The sequence below is a fragment of the Macrotis lagotis genome, chromosome 1 (assembly GCF_037893015.1).
Source record: "Macrotis lagotis isolate mMagLag1 chromosome 1, bilby.v1.9.chrom.fasta, whole genome shotgun sequence".
Classification (NCBI taxonomy): domain Eukaryota; kingdom Metazoa; phylum Chordata; class Mammalia; order Peramelemorphia; family Peramelidae; genus Macrotis; species Macrotis lagotis.
In genome coordinates this window covers 901,911,429-901,929,347 of record NC_133658.1, presented here as the reverse complement: position 1 = coordinate 901,929,347, position 17,919 = coordinate 901,911,429, and the positions used below count along the sequence as shown (strand labels likewise).

The 17,919-nt window shown below is 49.2% G+C and overlaps 1 protein-coding gene across 6 annotated transcripts in view; it reads left to right on the top strand.

Annotated features, from left to right (window-relative positions):
• Positions 1–17,919, top strand: part of SIPA1L3 (signal induced proliferation associated 1 like 3) — a 160,362-nt gene that overhangs the window by 18,496 nt on the left and 123,947 nt on the right. The window contains exon 1 of one of the 6 annotated variants that reach the window (XM_074219060.1): positions 4–6,824. The exons of the other annotated variants lie outside the window; for them this stretch is intronic. The gene's annotated coding sequence lies outside the window, so the exon portion shown is untranslated. Of the gene's footprint in view, positions 1–3; positions 6,825–17,919 lie in introns of those variants that run through there. 6 annotated transcript variants of the gene reach the window in all.

The following is a 17,919-nucleotide window of genomic DNA, read 5'->3' as shown; positions in this document are numbered from 1 at the left end:
CAAGTTTCGAAATACTTCCCTTTACATTTTGGCGGTTTTTAGGTTAGTGATCAATGGGTTGTGCATGGCGGGGGGGGGGGTGAGAGGCAGGTAAATCAAGATGACTTGAGGGCCCCTCCCAAAGATCTGCAGTGATCTTTCTCCCAAGCCAGCCATCCTTGTTGGTGAGTCTCTGTGGGGCTTCAGGGGGCGTGTGCTTGAGCACCTGAAGGGCCGTTGTGGGTGCAGGACCCAGAGGGCAGAGACCAGAGCTGACAAGGAAGTGCCCCAAGCCGCCTTTGGGGAGTAGGCCCCTTTCCAGGGGCTGGGCTACAGATCCCCCTGAGAAGCTTCTCTCCTCACCAGGGAGTGCCTGTTCTGGTATTGTGCCAAGATCTGGACTTCGAGAGAGACCAGAGGCAGCCCTTGAGCAGCCCACAGTTCAATGGGCAGGCAGCAGGCAGACAATCCTGTTCAAACTGCCTCTAACATAAATGAGAGTTAAGGGTGACTGGGAAGAAGGCGGAAATGAGAAGGGAGAACACTCCTGGCAAGGGGCATAGCTTGGGGAAATGCCTTGAGGTGGGAGATAGAGGCTGATGTCAGTGGATTGAATTGTGGAAAGGTGGGAGAGGGCTGGACTGAGAAGGGGCTTGAATGCCAAGTAGGGGGTTTGTATTGACTCTGGGACATCATAGGGGGCCACTGGGCTAGAAAATCCCTATGGTGGCCGAAGATGATGGATTGGGGTGGGGCTTGAGGCTGGCTGACCCCTCTGCAGGTTGGGGCATGAGGTGATGAAGGCCTGCAGCTACAACTTCAGAGATGTCTCTTGTCCCCTCGGATTGGTTGGGAATAGTGGGGTACCAGACTGGCCCCCATGAGTTGCCTCCAGGGGCAGCAGGGGCTCCTGCCTTGAGGAAGCCTTATGGCAAGGGGGTGGGGACAGATGGCAGGGGCTGCAAAGCAGGTGTGAGGAGCTTTTGAGATTGTCCTTCATGAATTCCCAGCCTTGGGAAAGCCTCCTTATTACATATAGGTGATGGAGCCACCACCCGGCTTCAGTGACTTGGTCAAGCTAATCATTAACCAGAGCTGTGTTTTCAGGCCTAATGTTGGGTATGCTGTGACAGACCCTGGCCAGAGTGACAAAGCACTGGTGGGGAGGGAGACAGGCACAGCTCTTCGGGCTTGGTGTCATCCCGGTACTCAGGCAATTTACAGGGGACCCTGTTTTTACCTTTCTCTTCTCCCCAGCTTCTTGGTATGTTGGCATAATTTGTGGTTGGTGGTGAGTCGTTTCAGGCGTGTCTGATTCTTCGTGATCCCATTTGGGGTTTTCTAGGCAAAGATACTAGAGTAATTTGCCATATCCTTTTCCAGCTCATTTGACAGATGAGGCAGAGTGACATGACTTGTCACCCAGCTAGGAAGTGTTTGAGGTCAGATTTGAACTCGGGCCCTCCTGACTCCAGGTCCTGCATTCCAACCACTTGACTACTCTTGTACTTGGCCCAAAATGAGTGACTGAGTGCTTGCTGACTGACTGATCACCATGCCCACCATGCTTGGTGGAGATGCTGCCATAGGGACGGAGGGGCCTGAGGTTCACTAAGTGCCGGAAAAGGCACTTACAAAGAGGGAAGACATTCTGGAGCTGTTGCTTATTATTGAGTGTTCTTGAAAGTAGTCTAGAATGGTTTGGGGCCCTGGGTCTGGGCTGGCCAAATGCCCACTTCCCTGCCTTGACATCCAGGTCCTAAGCAAGGCCCGGGATGAGGTCTGCCCGGGAGGGCTGAGGAGGCAGAGGCAGGAGGAAAGACCTGGGTGTTGGGCCAGCGGACAGCTTGCTGCACCAATCTGTGTCTGAGCTGCTAGTTCAGGAGGGGAGCGATAAGGTTGGAAAGGAGCGAGACTCTTGTCGGAGCCAGGACTATGGTTGGAGGGGACTACCATGGAGCAGACAATTTTCCCTAGGTCAGCATCTTTTAGGAGATGATGGGGGATTTTGTGTATGAGCACTGACTCCTCTGCTTGATGGCTTTGTGGGGCTGCTCCTGCCCTGGCACCAGTTACCAGGACAGGTCTTGGTGGTGGACTCAGCTCTTGCAATGTGCAGAAACTGGGAGCCCCCTTTGCCGTGGGAATGATGTCCACTGTTCCTGATCAGGCACTTCCCAGGATGCTGTACATCTCTGTTATAAGCCAGTGGCTCTCAGCCAAGGTCAGCTCAGCTGGCTTTTTGGTTTTGCTTTTTAACTTTTTGAAAACTATTGCCTTTGTAGTCATCTCATTTGACCTTTGATCATCCTCACTGCAGCCTTCACAGTATGCTTGTTCAGAATCCCAGTCATAGAGATTGACAGAGCTTCAGAGCCCAGGGTTCATATCCAGACACGACCTGAAGTCTTTGGGTGGGTCATTTCCCTTTCCTGGACTTAAGATGAGGAGGTTAGACTTACTGGCCTCAGAGCCCTAAGGCAGTGGCAATGGGCTTTGACCTGGCACCTCTCTGCTAACCTGCAGTCTGGCATCTCCCGCCAGGTGTCCAATAGACATCTTGGACTCAGTCTGTCCAAATCAGACCTTGGGACCTTCCCCCTCTACCCTCTCCTACTTCCCCTGGTACTGGAGAGGGCAGTGCCCTCATGCTCCCCAGGTCAGGGACCTCCTGGACTCCTCATTCCTCCAAAACACCCCCCCCCCCATAGCTAAGCTTGACCGAAACTTCTTGTTTTCACATCTACAGCATCTCTCCAATATTGGCCCCATCCTGGTGCAGATCTCACCTCACCTCACCTCACCTCACCTCATAGTGGGTGCTTATAATTGTTTATTGACTGACTGAACAGAAAGCAGAACTGGACCCTGCCCTCTCTTGAGCCTCAGTTTCTTCAGTGGTGGGGTGATGTCACCAACACTGTTTCCCTCTTGGGCTTGACCCTAAAGGTATCTGGGCTCCTTCTGAGGAGTATGGGGTGGGTAGAGCCAGAGGCCCTACTGGGACTGTGCCACTTCCTCTCCTGAGCCTCAGTTTCCACATCATGAAGCACTTGCCCCTCTTGTCCCCTTTAGAACTCAGGGCCAACTTCTCCATGAGCTCCTTTCTGCTCTTTTCTCCTTTGACCAGCCAACTACTGCCCTTGGTGCTTCCCATCTGGTGGTGGGCCCCCTAACTCTTGATGCTCCTAGAGACTGAGTTGGGCATCAAGGCTGTCCTTTCTTTCCCAGTGGGCCTATTTTGAGTTTGGCGTGGCATTTTTTTTATTTTTAGATTTTTTTTTCAAGGCAATGGGGTTAAGTGGCTTGCCCAAGGCCACACAGCTAGGTAATTATTAAGTGTCTGAGGTCAGATTTGAACCCAGCTACTCCTGACTCCAAGGCTGGTGCTCTATCCACTGCACCACCTAGCTGCTCCTTTGGCGTGGCTTTTTAAAAAAAAATTATTTAAAGCTTTGGGGTTAAGTGACTTGCCTAAAGTCACCCAGCTAGGCAATTATTAAGTGTCTGAGGCCAGATTTGAACTTGGGTCCTCCTGATTCCAGGGCTGCTGTGCCACCTAGCTGCCCCCACCTGACTGCTTTTATCAAAAGGGGTTATTGCTAATCACTTCACAGACCTCTAGATCAGCTTTTGTTCTTGGTGACACCTGCTGTTGGCAGACCGGGCAGCAGGCTTCCTTGTTCAGGCTGGGTTTCACGCTTCCTGAAGCAAGATTCCCTTCTTCCTGTCAAGCATCGAAACTGCTGAGATAGAGTTGAGTGACTTCCACTGGTAAGATTTTGGTGTGTTAGGGTCTTCTCCTCCCTCCCTTCATTCAGCATCAGGCCCTCTGCTGTGATGACATGGCTAGTCTGTCACATGTATTGTGTCTCCAGCCTGGACCTGCTGCAGAGGAGGCAGCCAACCTCTCCAGGCCTAAGAGTGCCCAGTTTCCCTGGTTGGCGGAGTCGGAATCCCAGAGCACTGATGTTGCCCGAATGGCTATTGGGTTTGGGCCACCTCCTCCTGGGTCCATCTGGGCTGTCTGGACTCCGCCTCCCAGTTGGAGGAGCGCAGAGCCGTTGGGCCAGGAGACTGTGGTTGGGATCTGGCCTGACCAACTCTGTATTTAATGTTACTTAGAATAATACTGGAGTGGAGTGCTCCCTCCTCCCTGAGAGAAGGACCGGGATGTTCCCAGGCTTCCCATTCATCTGGAACCTGCTGCTGGGTGGGAGGAAGGGCAGAGAGGAAGAACAGACCCATGGGGAAGGTGGCAGCGGGACCAGCTCCCATGGCAGTGATGGTGGGTGAAGTGCGTGAGCACCCTCAAGGCAGAGTGTCTAGACTGCTACTGGGACATTGAGAGCCTCTGCCTGCTCCTGGGGGCGTTGAAGCTGCCCAGTGGGGTGTAGACTGTGGAAGCAGCTGTGGAAGTGAGCTGGAGAATAGACGTGGGCACCAGGCACTACCAATGGCCCCCACACCCTCCCCGGGAGCTCAGCCAGGCCGCCTCCGCATTCCCAGTGGAGACACCCCAGCTGGAGACAGCCCAGGGGACACAGATGGGAAGTAACAGAGGCCAGGCATGAGCCTTCCTTCCCCTATCGTCCATCATGCCAGCTGCTCTCATTTTGTGCCCATATCACCTCCCCTTTATTCTCTTCTACCTACTACATGGGTGAGCTGGTTGACCCCATCTGTGCTCTCCTCCAGCCCACCTTGTCCCTGCTGTTCCTTCTCCCAACACCCACCTCCCCAGACCCCTCCAAGACCCTCCCAGTGTGGCACATTGTCTCTGTTTGGGGATGTCTCCTGCCCCCCCCCAGCATAATGTAGGTCCCTTAAGAGCAGATAGCTTCACTATATCCTGGCTCCAGGGCATGCCTGGCACATTTTTGTTGAATTGAATTGAATCTCAGTTTCCTTGTCTTCAAATGAAATTCGAACCTGTGCTGTTCCACCCAGGAATGGGAAGGAAGCACTCCATCTGGGACTGTCATGGGATTCTGACCCAGCTCTGTTGCCCATGAACCCCTGTGCCAGATCCCTACTCAAGAGCTTCTCCTACTAACTTGGTGTGTACTTGGTCAGGTCCCTTCCCTGGGCCTCAGCTGAGGGCTTTGGACCCCTCTGGTTCTAGGTTTCTCCCTGCCCAAGGCCTCAGGTTTTAATCTAGTCTGGCTCCAAGCCTCCTTCAGCTGTCATCTTTCTGTCTTTGGCTCCAGTACCCATTCAATGGTGGGCATGAAGCTGGTTGCCATTGCTGAGCAGTGAGGAGAAAGAGGGATGGTAGAAGGGGGAAAGCTTTTTAAGGAAGCAGCAGCCTTCCCTGGCCGAAGTAGGTGCTCTCCCCAGGCTTCCTGAGAGGCTGGCACATGGTGCCCTATTGGCTTTTGTCTTGGGTTGCTGTGGGCAGTAATCTCAATGTGAAGAGAGCACTGGACTCGGTGCACAGGAAGATGGCAGGATCTGAAACCTTTAACAGAAAGGGGGAATGTGGAAAAGCAGGAGCGATGAAGGACTGAAGATTAAGGGAAAGACTCCCCTGAGAATCATTAGCCCGAGGTGATAGTCAGACTTCGAGAGGCTTCAGGCTGGCTTCCCCACTTTTCCATTTTGCAGATGGAAAAGCTGAGGTCCACAGAGGTGGCATGATTTACTCAAAATCACATGGTTAGACTTACACCAGCACACCTGTTGCCACTGGGACAAACTGCCAGCTGAGGTTACTCCCCAGTCTTATCCAGCACCAGGAGCCTGGCATGTATAAATGGGTTTGTCCCCACAGGTCCTAGAGGGCCAAGATACTCGGCTGCAATGCCCTACTCTGCCCCTGAACATCCTTGGGGCTGTTTCTGCTGCTGTGCCCACCTGGTGAGAGCTGCCACCAGTGTCCGGTCGGCTCAAGTGCAGCTCAGGATCCTCAGCTGTGGCTGAAGCTGGACTAGGCATGCCCACGTGGAGCTTGTGGTCTCATTGATAGTTTCTGAAGAGCTGCTTTTCTAGCAAATACCACTGGCATTAATAATTGTGAAAGCCCCTTCGCCAAGCTTGTTGCAGACTGCTGAGAGCCGTTCTGGTTGCCTTCTTCCCCCACGCCACCCCACTCATCTCGTGTCTGCGTGGGCTCCCTGGCTGTTCCTGCAGGAAACTGGAAAGGACAGAAGCTCTTGTTGGCGTGACAGGAGGGGAGGCCCATTCAGCTTCCTCCCCATGGACTCAGTTGACCCTAGACTCTTCCAGGATCAGTTTCCCTAGCTTGGGGAATTGGACTGGAGAGCCTCCCTGGTTCCTTCCCACTGGGCAGCTCTGAGGTCATGGCTATGAGAAGGTTGGGGGGAGGAGATTCCCTGGCCTTAACCCAGTGATGTCAGCAGGGTGGTTTGGGGGCCCCAAGAACCTTTTGCTTCGATTTATTTCTAAGTTAACAGGTTTCTTGGCTCCCCCCCAATTTTTCTAGGAGCTCCTGGAGAGCAGAGTCTCCTTCTGGCAATGGGTGGCACACAGTAGGCATCTAATCATTACTGATTGACTGCCTGGCTTATTTTCCTTTTTCTATGGTTTAGTGTTCCATCACCTTCAATGACCCTGGAGGTGTCTCTGGCCCAGGGGTTGCTGGGTGCTGGAGCGGTGTCTACCTCGGCATGGTGATGGGGCTCCATGGGCCCAGGAGGTGATCAGCAATGTCCCCAGGGCTTGCAGAGGTTTCTTGGATTAGCCTGGGGAGACCCTGGCTTCCCTCCCTCAGTGGTGACCCCAGTTTCTGCCACAAGGCCAGCTGTCAGCAGGAGTGGAGCTTGTTTGCCCCTTTGCTGTTGACCCCTTTTCGGGGACCAGCAGGGGTGTCTTGCCGGTGACAGGTGAGTGTGGCATCAGGATGGGGTATGCTGGGGGAGCAAGGCCTTTGTGGCATGGCCACCCAGTCCTGGTCTCCATCTCTGGATGCTCTTGGGCATGGTCTGGCAAGGTCTTTCTCCATGTGGGGCTCTCAGCACAGAAGCCTGTTCTCCCAAACCTGCATGGCTGTTGGGGTGGGTTTGGGGAGTTCTCTCTGTTCCCTGGCTTCCTGTCAGCTGTCACTTCTCCCTGCTGTCAGTATGCCCGCCTCCAGCAGGCTCCTCTGCCCCTTGCTAATGTACCACTTCTCCTCTGTTCCCAGATGCCTTGGCACAAAACCACACTGGTTAGCATTGTCTCTAGGCAGGCAGGCCACTTCCCCAGGGCCAGTACAGGAACCTGGGTCACTTAGTTGGAGTGTTAACAGGCTGGGGCTTTTCCCAGCCTGCTTTGTCCTTGCCTGTTCTGGAAAGCTGGGTTTTTCTCTCAGCTTGCCTAGTCCTTGCCCATGTTCTGGATAGCTGGGGTTTTCTCCCAGTCTGCTTTGTCCTTGCCCATGTTTTGAGCTTGGTCCAACAAAGGAGGTTTTCCTGTGTCCCAATTCCATTGCCAAACCCTAGCCTGTGGTGCAGTGCCCATCTGCCTACTCATACCCAGATGTGCCTTTGTCCCTCTTCTGCACCAAAGCTCCTCCTTGAACCCTGTTTTGGCAGCAACTGTTGGGCTGTTTGTGGACACTCAGGGCCTGGGAGACTTGACTGGGTGTTTGAGGGGGTAGGAGGTGGGGGGTAATGCTCAAACTTTAGCTCCAGATACAAATGTTGTCTGAGGTTGTCAGGTAATGACCTGCTTAGTATTTACCTACCTGGACATCTGTGACACACCTGGGAACCTGCTGGGCTGTGGGGAGGAGGGGGAGGAGGTAAACTGGCAGATTGCTCCTCCAGCCATGTGCCTCTCTTACCCTCCCACCCCTTCCCTGGCTGGGGATGCTGTGTGAGGTGTTTCTGGGTCAGAAATCGGTGCTTTCTCCTGTGCAAACACAGTCAAAAGTAGCTGGAATGGAGGCCGGGCCCAGACCCATGGGCTCTAGTGTTGGTAGACGTCCTTTAGCTGGAGAAGACAGGAGCAGAGCTGTGGGGCCCTGGGGAGCCCTAGGGAGGCGGGGCCTGAGAACTTGGCCTGAGGAGGCAGAAGGAGGCAGGCTGTCAAACAAGTTCCCCAGTTCCTCGTGGGCTGATGGGGTTGTTTGTTCTGCTTATCTGAAGTGGAGCCAACAGTTCTGAGGGCTTCCAGTGGCTCTGGAGGTTTCTCCCTTCTGGGCAGGGCCTCTCCACACCCCTGTGTGCACAGCCATGGGAATCTGGGCATTTGAGGAGATCAGCCTGCTCTCCTGTGCCAGCTCCTTCTCCCCCCCCCCCCAACTTAGAGCTCCCCTTTGGGAGGAGGGGTTTCGTGTGGCCTGCAGTCTGGGCAGTGGATGTATGGGAGGTTTGAACTATTCTCTCATTTGGGCCTCCCAACCCTCCTGGGAGATAAAGAGTCAGGGTTAGTCCCATTTTGCAGATGAGGAAACTGAGGTTCTGGGAAGTTAAGGAGTTGTCTAGGGTCATGGGCCTGGGGCAAGACTTGAACTTCCCTTCATTCTACTGCCTTCTGCACCTAGGTCTGCCCTTTGGAGCCAAGCTGTCTAAATCTGTGTAAAAAGAGACCCTTTCCCTCATGGGAAGGTGGGGAGAGGCACCCCTCTCCTGCCACCCCTGTTGTGTGACTGTTCAGGACTCCCTGTGGTCTGCCAGGGAAGTGGCCAGAGCTCCCTTCCCCGGGCTCCCCTGCAGTCCTGGCTCCTGCCTTCTTTGGGAGCAGGGTGGCTGCAGAGTGGTCATGTTACCTCTCTGAATGGACACATTTTATCCAGGAAGGTCTTTCCTTGCATAGATGCTCAAATGACTGTCCTCCCCATCACTTCCTGAATTGTTTTCCTATTGTGCCTTCTGATCTGGCCCCTCTCTCCACTTCTCTATAACCTTCACTGATTCCCCATTGCCGACAGAATCCAGTGTAAACCTGTCATCTCAGCATTACAAACCCTTAGCCTTATTTCCCTTTGCTTTCAGAATCTTTGGGTTTCAAGTTGTAGGTGATAGAGGTGAAGACCTCATGGTGATCTCATCCAAGAAAGGACCTGGAGGAAGAAATGGCTGGTCTGAGATAGCCCAGGGCTCCTGCCTCCCAACCAATGCTGGGTCTTGTCCCTCTGTATTGCAAGGAGCCCTGTGGTCCCTGCCTCTGCTCTCACCTTCTGCCACTTGTCCTTCAAACCTGGGGATCACACTCTCTCTCCCTGAAATTTCTTGCCTTCAAGACTTCTGGGATTCACTCTGTGAAAGCTTCTCTGATCCTTCTGACTGATTTGTCCTTCCTGAAATTCTTCCTCGCACCTTTGACTTGGACCTGATCCATCCTCTCCTCTCTTTGTCACAATTGATCAATCACTGTCTCTTTGGAGGGTAGGGTCTGCACCCCTAGACTGAGCAATGTGTTGCCAACTACTCCCCAAGTCTTGGAAGGTTGCCATGGTAACCCAACTAGTAAGTGTTAGCCCCATTATGTCTGAACCCTAGTCTTCCAGACTTTCCTCTTTGCCCTGCTCATAGTAGATGCTTAGCCAGCCTTGGGTTGAATTAAATCCAGGAAACTTCTGGAAGATGATCAGGCCCACTCAGACTGTCTTCTAGAAAGGGACTTGACCCAAGGATTTATAGATGCTTTGGCTCATGGAACATAGACTGAGCTGTCTGTAGTTTATTCTGACCCTTCTGAAGGGCTCCATTTTCCGGCTGCTGCGCCACCCCTGCCATCCCCCGCCCCCCAACACACGTTAGTGGCACCAGCTCGGCAGCAAGCTGTCTTGTGCCTCAGGTCTCCAGCTGTGTGTGAGTCCAGCCAGCCAGCTGCCCTGTTCCACTTTGCCAGGCCACTGCTGGGGTTGAGTTGTGGGCCAAGGACAGGTCAGGTTGTTGGTATCCTGGCTCTGGGCCTTTGGAGGGAGGACTTGAGAGCCTGACACCCCCAGTTGACTTTAGAGAGCTTATCCAGCATCATCATACACACACTCACGTACATCCCCCCCTCAACACACACACACACACACACTTGCTGTCCTGTCCAAGTGCTGATAGAGCCCTCTTGTGAGTCTGGGGGCTCTCAGAGGCAGCAGATTTTTTTCAGTGGGTTCAGCCCTGCCCCACTCTGTGGCCCCATTTGGAGTTTTCTTGGCAGAGATATTGGAGCATTTTGTTAGTTCCTTCTCTGACTCATTTTTCAGATGTGGAAACTGAGGCAAACAGGGTGAAGTGACTTGCCCAAGGTTACAGAGCTAGGAGTGTCAGAGGCCAGATTTGAACTTAGGTCTTTCTGCTTCCAGACTCAGAGCTCTATGCTCTATGGTATCACCCAGCTGCCCCCTTTATTGGTATACGATAGAGCAAAGCCTCAGGAAGAGCTAGTTCTTGCCCCTCCTCCTAGAGACCTGATTGCCCAGATGTAAGCAGACATGGAAGGAAGGTCACCAAGTCTTTGAGCTGGGAGTGATCCAAAGAGAGCCATGCCTTAGGGACATAACTTTGCCAGAGTGTCGCTACCAGGGGAAAGACTGGAAGCCTGGAGAAGGCTCATTGTCAGCTAGCCTAGCTGCCTTATTTTATGGGGTGTCCCTGCTTGGGATCCCGAGGCAAAATTGCAGAAGAGCATCCAGGGCAGAACAGATTCAAGGCTGATAGGTATGACAGGGGATATAAGGTCTTCTCAGGGGCCCACATGCAGCCCAGGCCTAGCTGTAAGGGAAGCCTCTGACCGGACAGAAGCCTCTTGAAGAGGACCATGGAGGAGCCCCTTGGCAGTGGCCACAGCATCAAAGCTGGGGCTGAGGAGGCTGACTTGGATGCCAAGGCCAGACCAGAGCAGGGCTTGCCACTTCAACTGAAGTCTGGAAACTAACTGGGAAAAAAAATTCAATCTTTATTTTCATTAACCTCGAATTGAAATTCAGCATTTTTTTCAATTATGTAAAGATAGGATTCTGAGAAGGGGCCCAGGGCCTCTGGTAGAAGTTGGGGGACTAGGGTTCACTAAAAAGTTGAAGACCCCTGAACTAGCAGGCCTTGAATCTCAATCTAATGCATTTCTCTTTTATTCTATTGATCATAAGGAATCTCGACAAGTCTTTGAACTGGGAGTGACCTAGAGAGAGCCATGCCTTAGGGACATAACTTTGCCAGGGGGGTCGCTACCAGGGGAGAGACTTGAAGCCTGGAGAAAGCTTGTGTCTGCTAGGTCAGCTGCCTCATTTTATAAGTGGATAAACTGAGGCTCAGGAATTGAGTGGACTGTGCTTGGGCCTCCTAGCTAGGGAAGTGTCTGAGACAGAATTTGAATCTGACTCTTGCTGACTCTGAACCAGTCAATAAATAAATGCCAGCACTGTGCATAGCCCTGGAGATCCAAAAGAGTCCCTGACCTTGAGGAGCTTGTCATCTAGTGGGAGAGACCCTATGCAAGCAAATGTGTACAGGGCTTCTAGTAAAAGATGGAATCTTAGTTGGAACTTAAAGGAAGCCAGGGAGCTCAGCAGTTGGAGTAAAGAAGGGAGAGCCTTCCAGTCCAAGGGGAGCCCTGTGATGGAGGGTCTTGTTCCTAGGATACCAGGAGGCCGGGATCACTAGATAGAAGAGAAGGTAGATGGGGTTGAGGTGGTAGAAGCCCAGAAACATGGGAGGGAGCAGGTGATGAAGGACTCTGAATATGCCAAATAGCATTTTGTATTTGATCCTGGAGGTGATAGGGAGCCACTGGAGGTTATGGAATAGGGGAGGTGACATCGTTGGCTCTGGGCTTAGGAAGATCCCTTTGATGGCTAAATGGAGGATGGGTTGGAGTGGGGGAGACCTGAGACCTGCAAAACCCCCAGCAGCTACTGCAGGAATCCAGGGGTGAGGTGAGGAGTGGGTACACTGTCCCCCTTCAAGTTACCCCCAGAACCCCTAAGGCCCATCCTAATTGCTGCCTCCCTGTTTTGGGTGTCTGTGCTTGCAAGTGATTTCTCCTATATTTTAACCTTTACTCAAACCTCATTTTTACTAGTAATTGAAATTCATACTTCATTTTCACTCCTCCCAGCAGGGATCTCAGGCTTGGGGGGGGGGGGCGGGGGAGGGAGCCCCACCCAACTCCACTCCACAAGCCCTTGGAAGGCTCAGGCTGGGCTCGCCCTATCTGCTTCTGGGCTCTGTTGCTCTTTGGGGGGGGGGGGTCACTGTGCTGTTGGAAAAGAGGAGAGGCTTCTTTGGAAAATCTGAGATAAATCATTAGGTCCACAAGCATTCCTTAAAATAGCCATGGGCGGGACTCTGGGGATGCCAAGATAGAGCAGAAACTCCCTACCCTTCGGGGAGCTTCCCTTCTAGAGGGTGTAAATAAATGTACAATCTGTGTGTTCAAAAAGAATGTAAATAAAGGCTTTTTTTAGGGCTAGCTATTAGCTAAGGGGGGGAAGGTATCAAAAGAAGTAACTGGTAGGCCCAGGGTGCAAGGGATTCAAGGCAGGAGCAAGGTCAGGGAGATGCAATGAGGATGAGGGGATAGTCTCTGCAAAGCTACAAATATGGGTGAGGATCAGTTATTCAGTGGAGTCTGGGGGGGGGGTGGCAAAGGAGTGACCTAGAATAAGGCCAGAAAGAGGATATTGGCATCCCTCACCTTATGAAGGACTTTAAGACCATCCAAGGAGGGGTAGGGATGAGGCACAGGTTGGGGGAGAGGGGTGTCTAGTGATCTAGACCCAAATTGGGGTGCCTTAAGTTTGGCAAAATCTCTAGAGACCAGTGCTATCATCCCCATTTTTTGGATGGGGAAACTGAAACTAAGAAGAATTTGCCTGGAGTCAAATACCTTGTAAGAAGAATTGAACTCAGCCCTGAGTCAAGGCTCAGCAATCCTGCCATCACACACCATCTAGCTATCCGAAACCCTCTGATACTGAAGGGCAGGATGAGAGGGTTTTTTTTTTTAACATTTTATTTTTTCCCCTCAAAATTTTTTTTTAACATTTTTTAATCTTTGAGTTCCAAATTCTCTTTCCCCTCCCCCTCCTTGACATGGTAAGGAGTTTGATATTGGTTATACATGTGCAATCATGTATTTCCATATTAGTCATAATGTGAAGGAAGATGCAGACCAAAAAAATAAAGTGAAAAACTGCTTGAATCTGTATTCAGATTCCATCTTTCTCTGGAGGTGGATCGCATTTTTCATCTTGATTCTTTTGGAATTGTGTTGCATCATTGTATTGCTGAGTTTAGCCAAGTCATTTATAGTTGATCATTATACACTGTTGCTGTTCTGCTGTGTACAACATTCTGGTTCTGCTCATTTCACTTTGTATCAGTTCACGTAAGTATTAACATGTTTTTCTGAAATCAGCCTGCTTGTTCCATTACAATTATATACCGTTCAGCCATTCCCCAAATGGTGGAAATCCTCTCAATTTCCATTTCTTTACCACTCCAGTTATTTTTTTATACAAACAGGTCCCTTTTTTTAAAAAAAAATCTCTTTGGGATATTAATCTAGTCATGGTATTGCTAGGACATAGTTTTATAGCTCTTTGAATGTAGTTCCAAATTACTCTCCAGAATGCTTGGATCAATTCACAACTCCATCAACAATGCATTCCCACATTCCCTCCAACATTTATCATTTTTCTTTTGTCTTTAGTCATTCTGATAGGTGTGAGGTAGTATCTCAAAGTTATTTTAATTTATATTTCTTTTACCAGTAGTGACAGAGTATTTTTTTTCATATTACTACATATTACTATAGATTGTCTGATTATTCTGTTTCAATATTTCCTGTTCATATTGTTGGACCATTTATCAATTGGGGAATGCCTTGTGTTTTTAGAAATTTGACTCATATATTTGAGAAATGAGGCCTTTATCAGAGACACTGGGTGTAATTTTTTTTTCTCCAGCTTTCTGCTTTCCTTCTAATCTTGGTTACATTGGGCTTTTTTTTATGCAAACCCTTTTTAAATTTAATATAATCAAATTTAGGGGGCAGGTAGGTTGGGCAGTGGGTAGAACACTGGCCCTGGAGTCAGGAGGACCTGAGATCAAATGTGGCCTCAGACACTCAATAGTAACTTAGTTGTGTGACCTTGGCAAGTCACTTAACCCCATTGCCTAGTCAAAAAAAAAATAACCAAATTTATCCTTTTTAATATCTTATTATACTCTCTACCTCTTGTTTGGTTTTCCTTGTTCTTTATCCTTTCCTTATCCATAAATCTAATAGGTAAATCACTTCATGCATCCAGTTTCCTCTTGGTAACCCCCTTTATGTAATCATGTACCCATTTTGATCATATCTTGGTATACAATGTATCTGTATCTAATTTCTGCTGTACTGTTTCCCTAGCAGTTTTTGTCAAAGAGTGGTTTCTTGTCATAAAACCTTGGCTCTTGGGATCTAGTCATTTAAATAGTCATTTGGCACTGTGTCTTGTAAACCTAATCCATTCTATTGATCCAGCCAGTACTAGATTGTTGTGATGTTTACTCTCTGATACAGGTTGAGATCTGGTATGGCTAAAGCTACCTTCCTTCACTTTTTCTTTTCATTATTTCCCTGATATTCTTGAGCTTTTGCTCTTCTAGATGAGTTGTTACAATTTTTTCTAGTTCTATAAAATAAAATTTTGGCATTTGGATTGTTATGGCACTAAATAAGTAAATCAATTTATGTAGAATTATTATTTTTATTTTATTGACTTAGCCTGCTTATAAGCAATTGATATTTTCCCATTTATTCAAAACTGACTTTATTTATCTGAAAAGTGTTTTGTAATTGTGTTCATACAGTTCCTGAGTTTGTCTTGGCAGGTAGAATCCCATGTACTTTATATTATCTCTAGCTATTTTAAATGGAATTCTTTCTATCTCTTGCTGCTGGACCATATTGGTAATATATTGAAATGCTGATGATTTATGGGAGTTCATTTTCTATCCTGAAAATTTGCTAAGGTTGTTAATTATTTTGGCTACTTTTTTACTGGATTCTCTAATACTCCATCATGACATCTGTAAAGCATGAAAGACAGGAAATTCTCAAGGCCCATGGAAAAGGGGAGATTTGGTCAGTTCTCTGGCTCCGTAAATTCCTCATGATGAGGACAGCTAACAGAAATGAGCATTCAAAGCCAGTTCCTTTGCTTGTCCCATATGAGACATCAAGGGAAGGATGATTCAGGCCCAGAGCATTCCCTGCAAATGGGGACCAGCCACTGGCCTCATGGCCCAGACACTGTTCAGAGGTCCTGATTGAAAACTGAAGAAGCTGGCCTCAGATGGGAATCCTGGCTTGAGGATCTGACCTTTCCCTCCAGCAATGGAAGCTTCTCCGTCATCTTGGTTCTGGGTCATAGGGAGCTGAGGCTTTGCAATGGTGATGTGGGATAATATTGGAGTAGTTATCACAACACTCTTATCTTCAGTTTCCAAATCTTTAAAATGGGCTTATGTTTCCTGTCCTATCAGAGAGCTGATGTGAAATAGAGAAAAGACCTTGCCTCAGGAGGGGGAAATTTCAGTTCAAATTCTACCTTTGAATCTCACTTCCCAGTAACCATGGGCAAGTGGCTTAAGCTGATGGACATAATTTTCCTTATCTGTACAATGATTAGATTGTCTCAGAGGTCATCTCCAGCTCCTGATATAGAATTCTAGCCCATTTAGCTAGATTTTTGGCAGGTGGCCTTGCTTAGAGTCAAGTACCCCTGCCTTGCCTTGTCCTAAAGAGTCTCACTCACTCTGGGTGCATGGCATAAGTGTGCCCCATGGGTTTATTGATTGGAGGAAAGGTCAACTGGGTTCCCTTGGAAAGGTAAATGTCTAGGTTCTACTATTTTTCCTTTTATTTTGGTCCTTATTTTCTTTTAACCAAAATAGGTCATGAATATTCATTTAAGACTTAGAAGAAGAAGCTGAGGAGGTTGGGGGGGGAGTCACTCCAAATGACTTTCTCTCCTCTCTCTCTCAGATGGCCTTTGGCTATTCAGAGGCCTTTGATGGGAGCCTGCAGGTCTCAGAAGCTCTAGCCAGGTCTTTGAAGACTTTTTCCTTTGGTCTTCCAGGCCAACTGTCCAATCTTTGGTTCCCATGATGTTGGGGCTCTCTTACACTTATCAGAAATATTTGATGCCAAATTTTTCCTTCTTATTCTGAATGTATTGATTTGTCAGAGGAAAATTTTCAGTTTCATTTATTAAAAATGCTCTGGTCGACATTATGTTCTCTGTCCTGTGTATTTGGAGAAGGGCTTTAGGGGGTGCCATTTCTGATGAGGTGACCTCTGTGTGGTCCTTCTCAGACATTCACTGGGTCATGGAACTGACCCTCAGGGTCTCCAATGGACTTTGTGTGTCTTTGTGTGTGTGTGTGTATGGGAGTTTGGCTAAAGTAGAGGGAGTGCCCTCTGGCCACTGTTTTCCCTTGGTTCTTGTGGGCCCTGGAGGATGAGGACTAGGTGAAGCTCCCTTAGTATAAGGGGTCTGTGTGGCAGAGACTGCTTGGAGCAGGAGCTACAGGAAAGAATGGCTCCCAGAACTGGGCTGCTTTTTTTTTTTAAGTTTTTACAAGGCAGTGTGGTTAAGTGACTTGCCCAAGGCCACACAGCTAGGCAATTATTTATGTATCTGAGACAGGATTTGAACTCAGGTCCTCCTGACTTCAGGGGCTGGTACTCTATCCACTGCACCACCTAGCTGCCCCTAGAACTGGGCTTCTTAAAAAGGCAGGCCACAGTTAGTGGCTAAGCTGTGGGGCCCTTGGTTGGAGCAATCAGTCCTTGTTGTGACAAGATGCCACAACATTGACCTTGGGAATACTCTGGGTGGGGCTGCAAGCCACTGGCTTCAGTAATGATAATAATAATAGCTAGTACTTCTACATTGCCCACTGGGTGCCAGTAACTGTGGGAAACACTTTACAGTTATTATTATGGGATTCCAAAGGCTTCCTGCCTCCAGGTCACCTGATTTTCAAAGAAAGAAGAATTGCAGCAGCATTTTAGGGAGATGCTCAGCCCAACCAGTAACTGAGTCTCAGCTTGGGTCTTGGGGCCTGAACTCTAGAGATTCAGTGATTTATCCAGAGCTGCTTATTACAGGTCAGTTAATCTCAGGCCTTCCTGACCCCCTAATGCCTGCCCTCTTTGCTGACTCTGATTCCCTAATGGGGACCCTTCTTTATAAGACAACCAAGATCAAGATTTAAAAACCCAAGCAGCAGGGCAGCTAGGTGGTGCAGTGGATAGAGCACTAGCCCTGGAGTCAGGAGGATCTGAGTTCAAATCAGACCTGAATCTGACCTCAAATACTTAATAATTACAGGACTGTGTGACCTTGGGCATGTCACTTAATTTTATTGCCTTACAAAAACAAAACCAAGATAAAAATAAAAACCCAAGAAGTTGCTGTACCTGAAGCTGACAACAGAGAGCTAGCACAGGCTCCCAGAGCTGGAAGGGGCCAGAGAAATGAGTCCCCTCTAAGGAGCAGTTCACTCTTGAGGTCCCTGGGCCTCAGTTTCCTCATATCTTTTTTTGCCTCCAAAAAAGGCAATGGAGGTTAAGTGACTTGCCCAGAGCCACACAACTAGTAAGCTTCTGAGGCTAGATTTGAACTTGAGTTTTCCTGACTCTGAGATCGGTGCTTTATCCACTGGGCTACCTAGCTGCCCTTTGTCACCTATCAGTTGGGGAGATGAGAGGGGGTTTCCGAGGGCTTGCTGCGTGCCTCCTGCTGAAGAGAAGTGAAGAATGACAGGGACATTTTTGGCCTTGGCTAATAGAGAAATTCATTTTGCTTGATTGTGTATTTGTTGTGGAGGCTAGGTTTTTCTTTTTTTCTCTTTTTTTTGGGGGGGGGAGGAGGAGAGGGAAGTGAGGAAAGGGCTGCCAACGGGAAAAACAGGTCATGAAAACATGTTTTTGAAATGCACAGGAGGCCACAAGGAATCAGAGGCTTTGAGAATAATATGTTTAATTTTTAACATTCTTAAA